The following is an 18,984-nucleotide window of genomic DNA, read 5'->3' on the forward strand; positions in this document are numbered from 1 at the left end:
CCTTGCATGCACAGTTACACAATAGGGTTCCTGCTCCTATGAGAATCTAATGCTGCCACTGACCTGACAGGAGGTGGAGATCAGGTGGAAAAGACGGGAGTGGCCATAAATACAGATGAAGCTTTGCTCGCCCACCTGCTGCTCACCTCTTGCTGTGTGGCCAAGTACAGGCCTGTGATTCAGGGATTAGGTGCCCCTGCTCCACTGCATCCAAAAGGACCCTCTCGACAGAAGTCTTCATAGTGGTCAAGTAAAGAAGCCACTTAGCTCCTAAGGCATGTGTCTCAGCTGGCATTTCATCACAATCAACAGGAAGTGGTAGCTTGAAACATTATGAGGTCACTTCCTAAAAATCACCAGCAGCCCATTTCCCATTGACAAGGAGCTCAACGCTGCCCCTTGGATAACCAAACCTATGCCCAGATCCCATTTGTGTGGGTCTTTCTCCCAGAACCCTTCCTAGCATCAGTTCTGTATTTGTCAGAGTCCAATCAAAAGACAAAAATCACCCAAAGTTTAAACTGGTAAAATTTAAAGTAAAAAAAATTAATTATATTACAAGGGGACACCATATGAGAGATTGGCTACAAAAGGAAAGAGAACTCTAGAGAACATATGACTACCAGAGGCCAGACAAGGTGGCTCATGCTGACAATTCCAGCAATTTGGGAAGCCAAGGCTGGAGGACTGCTTGAGGCCAGCAGTTTGAGACCAGCCTTGGAAACAGTGAGACCCTGTCTCTACCAAAAAAAAAAAAAAAAATTGCCAGGTGTGGTGGCACACACTTGTATTCCTAGTTACTTCGGAGGCTGAGGTAAAAAAATTGCTTCAGCCCAGGAGGTTAAGGTTGCAGTGAGCCACGATTTCACCACTGCACTTTACACTGGGCAAGAGAGAGACCCTGCCTCAAAAAAACAAACTATAGGACCAGCTGTTACAAGGAGCAGTAAATTCCTACTGTCCCTACACTGAGATAGAGTGACCAAGGAAGGGATTCCCCACTAAGGCTGAGATCCAGGCCCCCTTAGACAGGGCACAGTCATGGGTAATTCAATGGCAGAATTGCTGCATTACCACTTGGTGGAACATGCTAGCAATATGCCTTCTGGAATTTGCTGAAAAGCCACCATCTAGGGTGCTAGCTTAACGTATTGGTAAACAGCTGTCTCACTACAAAACCACCCAGGAAAATGCGGAGAAACCGCTGGTCACTGCGGGCTACTAAGCATTATGCAGGGCAGGAGCCTGGTGCTGGAGAAGCTCAGTGCCTGTGAAGATTTGTACACAACTAGGAAAAAAAGCCTCTTATGATGCCCCTCAAGCATCATGTACTGACAACATTTAATAATGCACCAGTTGACAGAGGAAGCATTTAAAGATCCCACCTCTATGTTTGCAGAGCAGGCAGTGAAGGCTGAATTTGGAACTGAGGAGCAGTCATTGGATGAATAGCTGGTACATGACACATTTCCATCTAACAAAGAAGGAAGGAAGAAGAGAAAAATGAGAAAAAAAAAAACAGGCATGGTTCACACCTGTAACTGCAGCAGTTTGAAAGGCCAAGGCAGGTGAATCACTTAGGTCCAGGAGTTTGAAACCAGCCTGGGTGACATAGAGAAAACTTATCTCCACTACAAATAAAAAAATTAGCTGAGTATGGTGCCATGTGCTGTAGTCCCAACTTCTCAAGAGGCTCCTGGGTTCAAGCAATTCACCTGCCTCAGCCTCCCAAGTGGTGGGAATTACAAGTATGCACCACTATGCTCAGCTAACTTTTGTATTTTTAGTAAAGACAAAATTTTACCATGTTGGCCACATCCGTCTCAAACTCCTGACCTCGTGATCTACCCACCTCAGCCTCCCAAAAGCTTTTGCTCTGTCTTTGCCCACTTAATCTAAGAAAATTAAGCTAAAATAAATTTTGTAACCAAACCAAAATGAAGCTAAGAGGTGTGGCTACTATACTCAAAACACTTGAAATTCCCTTGACACAAAAATAACTATCTGGAAGCCAAGAACAACTATCTGCAAGTCAGCATCCTCAGAGTGCATTTCAGATGCAAACTAGAAATATGTCAGTGTAAACTATGAAAGTCCAGAGCCTTCGTTTGAGTAAAACTAGGTGCAGCAAAACCATGGGCTCCATGCATGACTGGTATTGTATAAGAGGCCACAGGGAGTAGAATTAAATATGATACCCTTGGCCGGGCGCAGTGGCTCACACCTGCGATCCCAACACTTTGTGAGGCCGAGGTGGCCAGATCGTTTGAGGTCAGGAGTTTAAGAGCAGCCTGGCCTACGTGGTAGAACCTCGTCTCTACTAAAAATATAAAAATTAGCCAGGCATGGTGGCAGGTGCCTGTGATCCCAGCTACTTGAAAGGCTGGGGCAGGAGAATCACTTGAATCCAGGAGGCAAAGGTTGCGGTGAGCTGAGATCACAACACTACACTCCAGCCTGGGCAACAGAACAAAATTCCATCTGCAAAGTTTCTTCTAAACTCAATTTAAGGCACCATGTACCAAAACCAGATAGCAATAAATTAAATAAATTTTAGCCTTTTTCATGCCATCCAATTACATCTTGGTCAGTTCACAAACATGTTTCCGCAAATGCTGGAGGAGTTTTTCTCTTTAGGAGTTTTTCTCTTTACCCTGCTTAACAAAAGATTTCACACACAAAGAGAATGGAGACAGCCCCACTTCAGGACATGCTACAGGGAGAGAACTGACTGTCCCAAAAAGAGAGGGCTCCACACCCCTCTGACAACTCCACAATAGACCAGCTACACACAAATGCCTGAAGTAAGGAAGTCCATTAAGAAAATGAACAGTTGGTGAGATCAAGACTTCTGAGCCAAAGGGCCTGCAGCTGGTCTGACGATTCATCAAAAAGTCTGAATTTAAATGGACACATATCGGACTGTGACACGTAATAAAAGAACTGAAGCAGCCAAGTGTCTTGATTTGGGTTTCCTTTCCACTGTATGCAGCTCCAGTGAATGGAGAAGTGAGCATGCCTGTGGTACTCCTGACACATCTGGGATAGTTCCCATCCACAGTAGTCAACCTTTGGGATTATCCACACATTGCAGGGTCATTGCCCATCTGTGCTGACCTCGAATGTCCAGAGAAAAGCTTTTGTTTAGAGACTGGAGAGAAAAATGTCAAACCTGAAAGCCCATGAACTGTCTTAGCCAGGGGGAACACATGAAGGAAACACCATAGAATCTCACATCAGAAGCCTAATTTCAGGTTGACCTCGAAAGCTTTACGATTGTTGAGTAATCAGCTTACTTTCTCTAGGCTCTGTTATTCTCACATCAATAAAAAGAAAAGCAGACTGAATAGTCTCCCAGATCAATTCCAATCTTAACAGCCTCTGGCTTTATGATTAAAGAATGATACTAATAAATAAGGTTAAAACTGTGGCTTAACCCCAATAGGAGCCCGCTGGGATTATGCTAAGCAAAACGAGTCCACATAGAAAGAGCCATTCTGACCACATCCCCCCCTATGCCAGCTATCATACACATATGCACCACGGGTATGAAAAGTCCCTTCCACAGACGACTGTCTGATTCAATCATAGGCTGATTTATTCATTCAAACAACAAATATTTACTGAGCACCTTCTAGGGCTTTAGGCTTACAACAGAACAAAACAGACAAAATCCCTTCCCTTACTTACCTTTTAGTGAAGGAGGAGGGGGAGTCAAACATCAAATAGGAAATATAATTAACGATATATTTTATGCAGGGCAGTGCTGGGATTCACTCATGGTGGCTGGAAAAATATTAAGGGAAATATTAGGGAAGTATAGAATATAGTCTCAAACCTTTGGGAAGCCGAAGTTTTAATGAGCCAGGCTGAAGACAGCCAGTTCTTACATTTGAGCTTTAAGTCATATGGTTGAGCCTGTTTACCCCACATTCCTTTTTCTCTACTCTGTTTACTCATGTAAACTTCATGCCAGCTGTTCCTCTAAGGGGGAGGTTGAAAAAGAATTACTTCTTAATGCTGTTTATTCTGGACCTCAGAACCAAAAGTTTTTATCATTCTTAAAACCACTCTTTTAACCATCTTAATTATCCACAAGCATGTTAACTTAAAACCTCTTTTACTACTTCTATACTGAATAAATGCAAGAATGAACAAGGAGTCAATTAGCTGCAATCACTCTCTAAAACTTGATGACACCCTAGCCCAACTCTTACACTGTATTCTGTATGTACGGGCATATTTTATTCATCTGATACTTATACTAAATAAATGTTTGTTTAATAAGTGAAACTAAATGTGAATTATAAGTATAAAGAAGTCACGATGAGAGGTGAGCAAAAGGCCCATCTTCATCAAATTAATCTCTTCTTAGGGAAGACACTGAATTTGTGCCTGCAGATTATCATCTTACCTTTTAATAACAAATTTAATTTCATTGCCCACTTGAATGATGTTTCCCAGCCTTGGGATTCCCTATCATGAGGGACTTCTGAAAGGAAATGTTTTCCAGTAGTTCTTCCACACACAGATCATTCGCATGTCCTTCAAATTTTTGGTCTTAAAAACGATCTTCAAACATTAAACTTTGTTTTGCAATATCCTTAAACAGAAGAGAAAGAAAAAATCATTATAGACAATGAAGAACATAACCTAAGCTGGTGTGCAGTGGCATGATCTTAGTTCCTTGCAATCTCGGCCTCTCGGGTTCAAGCAATCCTCCTGCCTCAGTCTCCCGAGTAGCTGAGATTACAGGTGCCTGCCAGCATGCCTGTCTAATTTTTGTATATTTTTAGTAGAGACAGGGCTTAACTAAGTTGGCCAGGCTGGTCTCCAACTCCTGACCTCAGGTGATCCACCTACCTTGGCCTCCCAAAGTGCTGGGATTACAGGCATAAGCCAATGTGCCCAGTCACAAACACTATTTGGAAGCAGCTTTTTGCTACTATCTGCTCGTGACTGTAATAACCCTCCTCCATTGGCTGCCTTACAGTAGCACATTTCGGGCTACAATTTCATCTGCACTGCAGCCATGAGATCAATGCTCTTTACCCCTTCAACCTCATAAGCATGCTGTTTAATAAGAAATAACGTTCCACAAAGAATTCATGGAATGGGAATTAAAAATAGTAAGCAGAGGCTGGTTTAGATGAAAAGAGGCATAACAACCAAAGTTAGCACATGAAGATTGTTTAAAGTCAGATTTAAAACAAAATTTTTTCAGATACTATTCAGATAAGAGTAAGGAAACTCGACTAAGGGCTACATATGAGCTGACACCAAAAAATCATTGTTAAATTTGTCAGATGTGATGAGAGAGTGGCTGTTTGGGGATGCACACTAGACAGATAAAATAATGTGGTGACTGCGATTTGCTTTATAATATTCCTGCAAAGGGAGGTAAAAGAATAGCAGAACAAAATGTGGACAATCTTAATGATCGCAGAAATTGAGGAAAGGGTATTTCAGTGGTGTAGATCGTACTATTTTCTCTACTTTTGAATAGGTATAAAAACTATAATTTAAAAATGTAAAAAAAAAAAAATGGTTGGGAGCTGTGGCTCACTCCTATAATTCCAGCACTTGGGGAGGCCGAGGCAGGTGGATCACTTGGGTCAGGAGTTAAGAAACGCGCCTGGCCAATATGGTGAAACCCCGTCTCTACCAGAAATACACACACAAAATGTTAGCCAATTGTGGTGACAGGCACCTGTAGTCCCAGCCACTAAGGAGGCTGAGGCAAGAGAATCGCTTGCACCCAGCAGGAACAGGCTACAGTGAGCCAAGATCAGCCTGGGCGACAGAGTGAGAATCTGCTTCTAAAAAACAAACACCAAAAACAAAAATAAAGTAAAAATTAATTTACTATTCCCTGCTCTGAAGCCACATCTAAACAGAATTCTAAAAAGAAAGATTCTAGCAATTTACATGGTGCTATTTATATAGAAATCTCCCTTGCACCTTTCTATGTAAATTTAAATATTTTGCAACCTGATGGCTGGGAGTGGTTCAAAGCTGGGCATGCTAACACATGCCTGTAGCCCCGGCCACTTAGGACGCTGAGGCAGGAGGATAACATGAGCCCAAAAGTTCTAGTCACGCCCAGACAACGTAACAAGACCTGGTTTCTTTAAAAAGAAATGGGGACCTGAGAGGGAGCTCATTGATGAATTATTTTGGTGCCATAAACAAGTGCTATCAAAACACTAGTATAAAATCCAAAATTAAATCTACTGCCAGATTTTTCTCCTTACTTCTGGACTCATTTATCCAATTGCCTCCTCTACCTCCACAACTCAACTTGAAAGAAATTAATTTCTTTGATCTTAGATTGGCTTTCCTCTAACATCTAAGATTTGTATTAAATTCTTACTTCATGTTATTAGCACCAAATCTGAAAGGATCTAGTATAGGAACTCTTTGAGATAAGAAACACATAAAATGAAATTGTTCTCATATCTGTAAAAAGAAGTATGCCCATAACAAACAGTAAAAAATTAGAGGCTTTCAGTCACAATAAAGAATGATGTTAAATAAAATTATTCTGTCAATTCAACAAGAAACTATATAAACCTAATTCTAACAAACTTTCTATAAAATCAAAAAGAACCAATTGTCAGAGCTGAGAGTAAAAAGTGGAACTTTTAGAAAGAGATGAAGTCAACTGCAGAACATGCCTATCACATATCATAAAGGTTGTCCCAATCACACCCATCCCCCTTATTCCACCTAGTATCACCTGAGGTCAGGAGCCCAAGACCAAACTGGCCAACATAGAAAAATCCCTTCTCTACTAATAATGCAAAAATTAGTCTTGAATGGTGGTGGGTGACTGTGAGGCAAAAGAACTGCCTGAACCCAAGAGCCAGTTAGCCAAAATCACATCATAGCACTCCAACCTGGGTGACAACAGTGAAAACTGTCTCAGGAAAAAGAAAAACAAATTCCTTTGGGAAGGCTTTCTTCATAGAGATCTTCAACATGAGACTGAAGAAAAGGGTATGGAATCATCACCGGACCTTTGGCTTTTAGACCTTGAGGTATAAGAACAAAAAGAAAAAGGGATATAATTTAAACACAATTTGCAGGAAAGAATCATTATTGAATCTGTATTGCTCTTTAACTTTCTTTTCTTGAAACAGTTTCACTCTTGTCGCCCAGGCTGGAGTGCAGTGGCATGATCTCGGCTCACGGCAAGCTCCATTTCTCAGGTTCAAATGATTCTCCTGCCTCAACCTGCTGAATAGCTGGAATACAAGAGCCTACCACCACCCCCAGCTAAGTTTTGGATTTTCTGCAGAGACAGTTTCACCATTTTGGCCAGGCTGGTCTCGATCCCCTGACCTCAGGTGATCTGCTCGTCTCAGCCTCCCAAAGTACTGGGATGAGCCACTGAGCTGCCTCAGCACTTTCTTATGTTCTTAAATAGCCTAACCCAGGTGGGGACAGTGGCTCATGCGTGTAATCCCAAAAACTTTGAAAGACAAGGTCAGAAGGTTGCTTCAACCTAGGAGTTCAAGACAGGCCTGGGCAACATAGCTAGACCACTCCTCATCTCTACAAAAATTAGGCCAGGTATGCACCGCACCTAGCTAATTTTTATATCTTTTGTAGAGAGAGGGTTTCATCATGTTGCCCAGGCTGGTCTCAACCTCCCGAGCCCAAGCCATCCTCCCGCCTTGGCCCTCAAAGTGCTGGCATTACAGGGCCCAGGGAGCCTTATGTTTTCTTTAAGCAGTCCCCTACTCACAATATTCTAGCAAAGGGAGGAAAAGAAATAGAACAAAATGTAGGACAATCTTAATAATCACAGAAATTGAGGAACAGGCATTTTAGTGTTCATCGTCCTATTTTCTCTTCTTCTGAATAGGCATAAAAACTGTAATTTAAAAATGTAAAAAAAGAAAAAAAATAGCCAGGCACAATGGCTCATGCCTGTAATCCCAACTCTTTGAAAAGCCAAGGCAGGGGGATCACTTGGGTCAGGAGTTCAAGATCAGCCTGGCCAACACGGTAAAACCCTGCCTCTATCAAAAAAAAAAAAAAAGAAAAAAAAAAGCTGGGTGTGGTGCCAAGCACCTGTAGTCCCAGCTACTCAGGAGGCTGAGGCAAGAGAATCAGTTGAACCAGGGAGGAAGAGGCTGCAGTGAGCTACTGCACTCCAGCCTGAACAACAGAGTGAGAATCTGCCCTAATAAAAAAAAGTAAAAATGAATTTACTAATCCATGCTCTGAAGCCACATCCAAACAGAACTCTAAAGAAAAACAAGCAATTTACATGGTGCTATTTATATACAGATCTCCCATGCACCTCTGAATCTAACATTTAAATATTTTGCAACATTATGGCTGGGAGTGGCACAAACCTGGGCATGGTGGCACATGGCTGTAGGCTTAGATACTACTTAGGAGACTGAGACAGGAGGATAACTTGAGCCCAGGAGTTCTAACCCAGCCCAGAAAACATAACACGACCCTATTTCTTTAAAAAGAAAAGTCAGGGAGCTGTCAGGGAGCTCACTGATAAATTATTTTAGTGCTATCAACAACTGCTATCAACACACGACTACAAAATCCAAAATGATATCTATTGCCAGACCTTTCTCCTTACGTCTGAACTCATTTACCAAACTGCCTCCCCCACCTCCACAACTCAATTTGAATGTCAACTTGAAATTAATTAATTAATTTCTTTGTTATTAGATTGGCTTTCCTCTAGCATCTAAAGACTTGCCTTAAATTCTTACTTCATGTTATTGGCATCAAATCTGAAGGGATCTAGTGTAGGAGCTCTTTGACATAAGAAATACGTGTTTTTGAGAAATCACACAAAGTGAAATAATTATCATAGCTGTAAAAAGAAATATGCCCATACATAAATAACAGTAAAAGATTAGAGGCTTTCAGTCATACTAGAGAGTGATGTTAAATCAAATTATTCTGTTAATTCAACAAGAAAATATATAAACCTAATTCTGACAAACTTTCTATAAAATTAAAAAAAAAATGTTGGGGTTGACAGTGAAAACTGGAAGTTTTAGAAAGAGGTGAGACCAACTGCAGAATGTGCTCATCACGCATCACCAAGGCTGTCCCAATCACACCCTCTGCCTCATTATCCCCCTTATTCCATGTAATTCTTTCCCAGACCATAAGCCCTTCTTCCATAGTAAATATCTCCTACTTACTACACATTTCCCCACCAGATTAAATGCTTCAGAATGCATGGGGCAGGGCACTGTCTTCCACACTGCCCAGTTTCCAACACCTGACACACAGGTACCAAATCCTGACTTCAGGATTATGAGGTCGGAAGTAGTGATTATTTCCTCAATACTTGCAGTGGTTCACAGCAATGAAAACCCTAAGATTTCCTTTCCCCTTTCGGGGACCATAAAGAAAGCAGCAATACTGTCAGAGGCACTTGAAGCCGAGCAACTCCATCTAAAATAGGAGCTGGGTAAAATGAGGCTGAGACCTACTGAGTTGCATTCTCAGATAGTTAAGGCATTCTAAGTCACAGGCTGAGGAAGGAGGTCAGCACAAGATACAGTTCATAAAGACCTTGCCGATAAAATGGGCTGCAGTAAAGTGGCCAGCCAAAACCAAGATGGTGATGAGAGCGGCCTCTGGTCGTCCTCACTGATACTACACTCCCAGCAACACCATGACAGTTTACAAATACCATGGCAACGTCTCAAAATGGGAAGCATAAAAATAATCCATTCCTGGCCGGGCACAGTGGCCCACACCTGTAATCCCAGCAGTCTGGGAGGCCAAGGTGGGTGGATCACCTTAGGTCAGGAGTTTCAGAGCAGCCTGACCAGCTTGGTGGAACCCCCATCTCTACTACAAATTAAAAATAAAATTAGCTGGGTGTGGTGGTGCACACCTGTGATCCCAGCTACTTGGGAGGCTGAGGCAGGAGAATCACTTGAGAACCTGCTTGAGGAGTAAACAAGACAGGCATGATCTGGGCTGTCAGAGTCCCTGTGCTGAAACAGGAGAAAAAACTCCACCATTCATTTTCACGTGAAAAACGAAAGGAGGATGAGTCAGTGAGCCTTGAGGCTGAGGTGAGACAGTGCTCAGTGGAGACCTCTCCAACATGGTGACGTTTCAACTGTGATGCTAATAGAAAGGAGAAGCACAGAAAGCCCTCAACTAACAGCAGTCCACAAACACCAGTCCTCAGCGCAACAGTGCCAGGAGGCTGTGACAGGAGAAGAAGAAAGGCACACAAATGAACAGGCTGGCTGGCACAGAGCAAGCAATCCACAGATGGCATGTGGGAAAAGCAGAGGAATGGCAGAGGGCAGCTCACCCATGCCCCTGCAGACCCAATCAGGGGCTGTGAGGTTTACTCCAAGTATAGTGGAAGGCACTACATATGACAGTCCAGAGAATGAGAGGCTCCACCTCCTACTTTCAATGAGCCTGACCTGGCTGCTCCGTGGCATGGCTCTAACTGAGCACTGGAGGGATGTGACGGAGGATGGAGTAGAACCTGGGCTTTGTGTTTCGGCAGAGTCAGCAGGCCTTGCTAGGCTGGATACCGGAAGGGAGACAATCATACCTCAGAGTACCTCCTGGGCATCTGGCTTGGGCAGCTGGTAGACCCTGAGAGGAGCTCATGGAGAGGGAAATGGGGACTTTGCCTGGGACACATGAAGCCTGAGGAGGGGTCAAGCACATAGGTAAATATAGAGGTCTGGTATGAGGAGCATCTTCAGGGCCAGGAATGAGAGTCTCAAAGACACAGACAATATAATATTTTTAAGAGGTGAAGTCTCGCTCTGTCGCCAGGCTGAAGTGAAGTGGCGCAATCTCAGCTCACTGCAACCTCCGTGTCCCAGGTTCAAGTGATTCTCCTGCCTAAGCCTCCTGAGTAGCTGGGACTACACGTGCCCACCACCACGCTCAGCTGATTTTTATACTTTTAGTAGAGACGGAATTTCATCATGTTTGCCAGGATGGTCTCGATCTCCTGCCCTCGTGATCCACCCGCCTTGGCCTCCCAAAGTACTGGGATTACAGGCATCCACGGAGCCGGGCATTGCTCTTTAACTTTTATAATTTGATCTTTACTTCTGTTATTGTAATTCAGTCCAAAGAAAAATAGTGTGAGGAAAATAAAAATAACATCAAAAATGCTAATATTCTGTTCATCAAAGTTTGCAGTGAAATATCCCATTACAGCCAGGCAGGGTGACTTACCTCTGTAATCCTAGCACTTGGGAGGCCAAGGCAGGTGAATCGCTTGAGGTCAGGAATTGGAGACCAGGCTGGCCAACATGGCAAAACCGCATCTCTATGAAAAATACAAACATTAGCCAGTTGTGGTGGTGAGTGATTGTCATCTTAGCTACTTGGGAAGCTGAGATAGGAAAATCACCTAAACCCAGGAGGCAGAGGTTGCAGTGAGCTAAGATCATCCCATTGCACTCTAGCATGGGTGACAAGAGCAAAACTCCAGCTCAAAAAAAAAAAAAAAAGAAAAGATAGGTAGATCCCATTACTTTAAGGCAATGTAGCTACAGCCAGACTTTCTACAGAAATCTGAACCACATTATAAAGCGAAAAAAACATACCAGCTAATATTATTTAATACATACAGAACTAAACAGAAGAGGTAATATTTTCAAAACATAAAACATTAGTGTAACCTTATTGGACTTACAAAAATAATTTTTTAATAACAGAAACAGAAGATTCCCTGAACTGCAACTTTTAAGCTAGCATTTATTTACTCAAGATTCAACTAATACAACAGCTATAAAAAGTCAAGAGCTGGGCTGGGCATGGTGGCTCACGTCCGTAATCCCCACATTTTGGGAAGCTGAGGCAGGCAAATCACCTGAGGTAGACCATTCCAGACTAGCCTGACCAACATGAAAAAACCCCATCTCTAATAAAATATAAAATTAACTGTGGCATATGCCTGTAATCCCAGCTACTCTGGAGGCTGAGGCAGAAGAATAGCTTGAACCCGGGAAGCAGAGGTTGATGTGAGTTGAAATTAAGCTATTGCCCTACAGCCTGGGCCACAAGAGCAAAATTCCATGTCGGGGGTGGGGGGGGTGGGGGGAGGGAGTCAAGAGCTAACCAGATGGGAGTGGCTCACACCTGTAACCCCAGCACTGTGGGAGGCCAAGGTGGGTGGATCAGGAGGTCAGGAGTTCGAGACTAGCCTGGCCAACATGGTGAAACCCCATCTCTACTAAAAATACAAAAATTAGCCAGGCATGGTGGTGCTCACCTGTAGTCCTAGCTACTAGAGAGGCTGAGGCAAGAGGATCGATTCAACCGGAGAAGTGGTGGTTTCTGTGAGCTGAGATCACACCACTGCACTCCAGCCTGAGTGAAAGAACAAGACTCTGTTTTCAAGGAAAAAAAAAAAAAAAAGAAAAGTCAAGAGCGTGGGGAATATTAAAATCAGACATAACCAACAGTCTCCCATCAAAACAGCTCCATTTATTTGCTATCAGTATGTGTTAAGGTCTCTCCGCTAAACACTGATATTTGTACTAATGTTTCAAGTGCACATTAGTGCTTAGATTTAATATCCTTTGCTGTACACTAAACTTGAATATTATACTTTCATATTACAAAAAAAAGCCTCTTTCCCTAAGGCAAATACCATTAATATTGCTTTAAAATTATAAAATGTGAAGATTATAATTTCACAACAGCTGAACATTGTTGACTTTAAACAAAGTAATCTAATAAACCACCATCACAACAAAAGCCCCACAACATAATCAGTTTCACCTTATAAAAGCACTGACATTTATAAAAATTGTCAATTTATAAAACAGTGAATTCCTAAAACTTTAATAGCAAATGATTTTTACTCAGAATAGTACTTAATTAACAATATCATAAAATCATAGGCCGGGTGTAGTGGCTCACACCTGAAATTCCAGCACTTTGGGAGGCCAAGCCGGGTGGATCACTTGAGGTCAGGAGTTCAAGACCAGCCTGGCCAACATGGTGAAACCCTGTCTCTACTAAAAATATACAAGTTAGCTGAGCATGGTGGTGCACGCCTATGATCCCTGCTACTTGGGAGGCTGAGGCAGAAAAATTGCTTGAAACCGTGAGGCAGAGGTGGCAGTGAGCCAAGATCTCATGCCACTGCACTCCAGTCTGTGCAACAGAGCAAGATTCTGTCTCAAAAAATAAGTAAATAAAAACATAAGGAAGATGCATTTATTATGTATTTATATACCCGGTATTATGTGAAGCACTGAAGCATGTTATCAAATCTTTGAGTTAGATCTTCAGTTCTCATGACCACTAAAGAGCTACTAAGTCTCAGACAGGATAAGAGACTTGGCCAAGCTGACCTTGTCATCTGCCCCCCTTGGCCTCCCAAATTGCTGGGATTACAGGTAAAAATCAAATTCAACCAACCAGATCAAAAGAAACAATTAGTTTTTAAAAATGCAATATTAATTAAATCCCTAAGATCCAGAGCTTTGTAAAAATCAAATAATCCCCAATATCATGCTGAAAGTTTAAAAGAAATGCTAACTGATAATTTAAGAGATAAAACTTTTCCTTAGCTTTGCACTAATCTAGAAAGAAAGAACGTTTCTAATATTTAGACGGACACTATGAGATGAACACTGACTCCACTGTGTAAACGCTCATGAACAAAGTACTGCAGGACTTGCCCAGTTTAGACTTACCGTATTTTCTTTCAGATAGTTCTTCAATATGTTTACATAGATCAGCGATACAATCATTGCATTTCTCTGAAAATTCAGGAAAGGTCGATTGTCAGTATGTCCCTATGTCAGAGCAACACTAACATATAATGACTTATTTCCTATATTTTCCATCTCAACAGTCCATATCATTTTACTTCCTTTGAAAAAAATTTTTCCCTTTTTTGGTGGTTCTTATAATTAGTTTACTTGGAGACTGCAGAAAAGTTTTCAAGTTTAGTACCTCTTTTTATCCTTTTAATTTCTGAAAAGGAGGAGGGCAGAAAAGATCAATCAAATTAAATAAAACAACAAGGAGGCCACAGTGAGAATGTCTCCAGGGATCTTTTAGCAAATTTCCTAAAACATGTCTCAGCTGTGTGGAAATAAGACTTTACAGCAGCCAGTGAGGTGATGCAGGCCTAGGTAATCCTAGCACTTAGGGAGCAGAGGTAAGTGGATCGCTTTCAGCTGAGGGCAACATAGCAGAAACTTCCGTCCCCTCCCCCACCTTCCACTACCTCCTCCATGTCCCCATCTCCTCCAAAAATACAAAACTTAGCCAGACATGATGGCAGGCACCTGTAGTCCAAGCTACTCAGGAGGTTGAGGTAGAAGAATCACTTGAACCCAGGAGACAAATGTTGCAGGGAACGGAGACAGCAGCCAGCCTGTGCAAAAGAGCAAGACTCCATGTCAAAAAAGAAAAAAAAAAAAAAAAAAGCAAGTTTAAGAGGAACCCCAAAGCAAAAACACCAACCCTTTTCCTCCCAATCACAGAAACACCAGGTAGGTGTAATAGTTTTGCAGCATACCTGTAATAGGCTGATAGTGACCCCCCAAGATGCTCATAACCTAATCCCAGGAACCGGTGAACATGACCTCATATGGTAAAAGGGGCTTTGCAGATATAATGAAGTTAAGGACTTTTGGCCAGGAAGATTATTCTGGCTTGTCACAGTGGGGTTGATGTACTCACCCAGATCCTTATCAGAGCAGAGCAGGTGATGGAGAGCGATGGGAAGTATAGTGATGGAAGCAGGAACCTCGAGTCATTCAGGAAGGGCAGCACAAGCTGAGGAGTGCAGGATGCCTCCAGGGCCAGGAAACTCATTCTCCTACAGAGCCTGGGAAGGTACCTGCCCTGCTCCCACCTTGAATCAGTGCGACTGACTTTAAAATTCTGGTCTTCAGAACTGTAAGGGGATACATCTGTGTTGCTTTTTTTGTTTTAGACAGACTTTCACTCTTTTTACCCAGGCTGGAGTGCGATGGCACGATCTCGGCTCACTGCAACCTCTGCCTTCCAGGTTGAAGCAATTCTCCTGCCTCAGCCTCCTGAGTAGCTGGGATTACAGGCATGCACTACCACACCCAGCTAGTTTTGCATTTTTAGTAGAGATGGAGTTTCTCCATGTTGGTCAGGCTGGTCTCGAACTCCCGACCTCAGGTGATCCGCCCGCCTCAGCCTCCCAAAGTGTTGGATTATAGGCGTGAGCCACCATGCCCAGCTACATCAATGTTTTAAGCCCTAAGTGTGTGGTAATTTGTTGCAGCAGAAACAGGAAACTAGTATCATAGTGAAGCCTCAAAACCCACCTGAAGGGGCTGGGTGCAGTGGTTCATGCCTGTAATCCCAGCATTTTCGGAGGTCAAAGTGGGCAGATCACTTGAGGCCAGAAGTTCGAGACCAGCCTGGTCAACATGGTGAAACCCTGTCTCTGCAAAAAAGCTAGCCGGTGTGGTGGCACATGCCTGTAACCTCAGCTACTTAGGAGGCTAAGACATGGGAACTGTTTAAACCTGAAGACGGGGAGGCGGAGATTGTAGTGAGCCAAGATCGTGCCACTGCACTCCAGCCTGGGTGAGAGAGCCAGACTCCATCTCAAAACAAACAACCCACCCCACCTGAAGAAACTTTCCAGTTCGGTCAGGAGTCCCCCACCCAACCCCCAGAAGTAGACCTTTGTTCTTTATGTTTTTTTTTGTTTTGTTGTGTTTTTTTGGAGATGGAGTCTGACTCTGTTGCCCAAGCTAGAGTGTAGTGGTGTGATCTTGGCTCACTGTAACCTCTGCCTGCCTGGATCAAGCCATTCTCCTGTCTCAGCCTCCCGAGTAGCTGGGATTAGAGGCAAGCACCACCACACCTGGCTAATTTTTGTGGTTTTAGTAGAGACAGGTTTTGCCATGTTGCCCAGGCTCTACTCAAACTCCTGGCCTCAAGTGATCCGCCTGTCTCAGCTTCCCAGAGTGCTGGGATTAAAGGTGTGAGCCATGGCACTCAGCACTCACCAAGGCCTTTGACAGCATGCTTTTCCAGGCGATCAGTCTTTGTCTGGTCTGGCTCTGCCACACTTTCCAGCACACCAAGTTGGAATCCTTACCTACATTTTAGAAGAAAAGGGTGTGTATTTTAATCCCAGCTCGGTATGGTTCAGATCTGCATTTAACTCATGGAACCTGGCTGCTCCCCAGGCCCTGGAGGAAAAAAGGGTCTCTCTGTGGGTATGATACAGGATGGGCCAAGATCATGCCACTGCACTCCAGCCTGGGCTACAACAGCGAGACTCCATCTCAAGAAAACAAAAACAAATGTGGCATGGCAAAGAAAATAATTACTGTGTTACAGTTTCATAGAAACTAAAAGACAATACAATAAGCTGTCTTTATAGATTAGTATAATTGGTATTCTTATTTTATAGCCAAAAAAATGAGCTCAGGGCAAGTGTGGTGGCTCACACCTGTAATCACAGCATTTTGGGAGGCTAAGGCAGGTGGATCATGAGGTCAAGAGATCGAGACGATCCTTGCCAAAATGGTGAAATCCCATCTCTCCTAAAAATACAAAACTGAGTTGGATGTGGTGGGCACATGCCTGTAGTCCAAGCTACTCAGGAGGCTGAGGCAGGAGAATTACTTGAACCCGAGAGGTGGAGGTTGCAGTGATCCAAGATGACACCACTGCAAAAGAGCAAGACCTCATCTCTAAAAAATAAAAAAAATAATAAGTAAAAGACAAACAGGCTCAGAGAATGTTACTTGATTGATTGGACTATGTTGCATCTCTGGACAGTGAAGCTGAGATCAGACTTCCTGTGTAACTCTCCTAGCCTACCAGGATGCCTCTCATAAAGGGAAGACATATAAATTTGGCCTGATGTACAAAGATGCTGGAACAGCCAATTCTACATACAGCACTTCCACGTTCATCAAGGGAAACCTTCAGGAAAGGTGAAGATGCTTCTAGAAGGGACTGGACACCAGTGCCCTTATTTGTTGCCTTTGGGCTTTTCCTCCAAGGGTAACAGTGACCCAAACTGACTGACTGTTCCAATCAACAGGAGAAAATGGTTCCAAGGTCACCAACGTCAGGCAAATTCACTTGAGGACCTATCTGTGTGCTTTGACAGACAAAAACTGCTTATGTCAAGGATACTGTATTTCAGAAAAACAATCACATTAACAACTAATAACAGTGTAAAATGCTGATGTGTTGAATGCTACTTTAGAAAAATATGCTCAAATGTAGGGAAAAAATTCTGATAGAAAACTACATATCAATTATCTAGCTAGCTATCTAGAGACATGGGCTCATTCATTTTTTTTTTTTTTTTTTTTTTTTTTTGGAGACGGAGTATCTCTCTTGTTACCCAGGCTGGAGTGCAATGGCGCTATCTCGGTTCACCGCAACCTCGGCCACCTGGGTTCAGGCAATTCTCCTGCCTCAGCCTCCCGAGTAGCTGGGATTACAAGCATGCGCCACCACGTTCAGCTAATTTTTTGTATTTTTAGTAGAGATGGAGTTTCACCATGTTGACCAGGATGGTCTCGATCTCTTGACCTCGTGATCCACCCGACTCGGCCTCCCAAAGTGCTGGGATTACAGGTGTGAGCCACCGCTTGAGGCCGGTCTGATTCTTTTGCTCAGGATGGAGAGCAGTGGGATGATCCTAACTCAGTGCAGACCTGCTCCTGGCCTCAGGTGATCCTCCTGCCCCAGCATCCGAAGTGGCAGGGGACACAGGAGGACACGGTTACACCTGCCTTTTTTATTTGCTTGTTTTGTAGAGTGAGGGTTTACATTGCCCAGGCTGGTCTTAAACTCTGGAGTCTTGCTCTGTCAACCAGGCTAGGGTTCAGTGATGTGATCTCGACTAAATGCAACCCCTGCCTCCTGGGTTCAAGCAATTCTTCCATCTCAGCCTCCCGAGTAGCTGGGACTACAGGTGTGTGCCACCACATGCGGCTAATTTTTGTAGAAACCGGGTTTCATCATGTTGGCTACACTGGTCCTGAACTCCTGACCTCAGGTGATCCACCTGCTTGGACTCCCAAAGTGCTGGAATTACACGTGTGAGCCACCAAGCCGAGCCACAGACATTGTTATTAAATAGCCTAACCCAAGTGGGGCGCCGTGGCTCACACCTTTAATCCCAACAACTCTCAAGGCCAAGGTGAGAAGATGGCTTGTACTCAGGAGTTCGAGACCGGCCTGGGCAACATGGGGGAGGGACTCCCCCCCTCTTCCCCTCCCCCGCCATCTCTACAAAAAATTACAAAATATTAGGTCAGGCATGCACTGTGCCTGGCTAATTTTTGTATCTTTTGTGGAGACGGGGTTTTGTCATGTTGCTCAGGCCGGTCTCTCACTCCTGATTCCAAGCCATCCTCCCACCTCGGGCTCCCAAAGTGCTGGGATTACAGGGCCCAGGCAGCCTCAATTTTCCTTTAAGCAGTCCCCCAATGTCGAACGCTTGGACAGTTTTTTATTTTTTTAGACCGGGATTACCTCAGTCTCGCCAGCTGGAGTGCTGTGGTAGGATCATAGCTCATTGCAGCCTTGAACCTTGGGGTTCAAATAGCTGGGAGGCTGAGGTGGGACTACCGAAATGGGGTCACACTAGTTTGCCAGGCTGCTCCTGAACTCCTCGCCCGGAGAAAACTTCCCACCCTCCAGCGTCCGGACACACTTTTTCTATTTTTGACCCACATAAACTCTGTGCTGGGTCACAGTTTGTTACCTACCCTTCTCCAGCCAGCAGCACACAGGACGCAGCGAACGGTGGAGGTTACCAGGCTCTGCTCCGCGGAGAAAACAACACAGCTCCTAGGCAACACACTTCCGCGTGAAGTCGCCGAAGGTCCGCCTCTGTGACGTCGCCGGAAGCCCTTCTCTGTGCGCCGGAAGCGGGCAGTCGCCGGGACGTCGCCGGAGGCGCGCAGCGGCCGTGACGTCGCCGGAGGCGGGCAGCGGCCGTGACGTCGCCGGAGG

General features: G+C 43.9%; 1 protein-coding gene across 43 annotated transcripts in view; it reads right to left on the bottom strand.

Moving 5' to 3' along the window:
• Positions 1 to 18,984, bottom strand: part of LOC144576556 (uncharacterized) — a 537,019-nt gene that overhangs the window by 173,832 nt on the left and 344,203 nt on the right. For 34 of the 43 annotated variants that reach the window (XR_013527075.1, XR_013527049.1, XR_013527037.1 and 31 more), the window contains one exon: positions 1,386 to 1,474. The gene's annotated coding sequence lies outside the window, so the exon portion shown is untranslated. Of the gene's footprint in view, positions 1 to 146; positions 311 to 1,385; positions 1,475 to 3,690; positions 3,787 to 4,414; positions 4,604 to 6,899; positions 7,035 to 11,217; positions 11,312 to 12,259; positions 12,378 to 13,694; positions 13,761 to 14,294; positions 14,384 to 14,691; positions 14,909 to 16,004; positions 16,097 to 18,737; positions 18,864 to 18,984 lie in introns of those variants that run through there. The other 9 variants (XR_013527073.1, XR_013527072.1, XR_013527071.1 and 6 more) reach the window with 5 other exon arrangements.

The sequence above is a fragment of the Callithrix jacchus genome, chromosome 15 (genome assembly GCF_049354715.1).
Source record: "Callithrix jacchus isolate 240 chromosome 15, calJac240_pri, whole genome shotgun sequence".
Taxonomy (NCBI): Eukaryota; Metazoa; Chordata; class Mammalia; order Primates; family Cebidae; genus Callithrix; species Callithrix jacchus.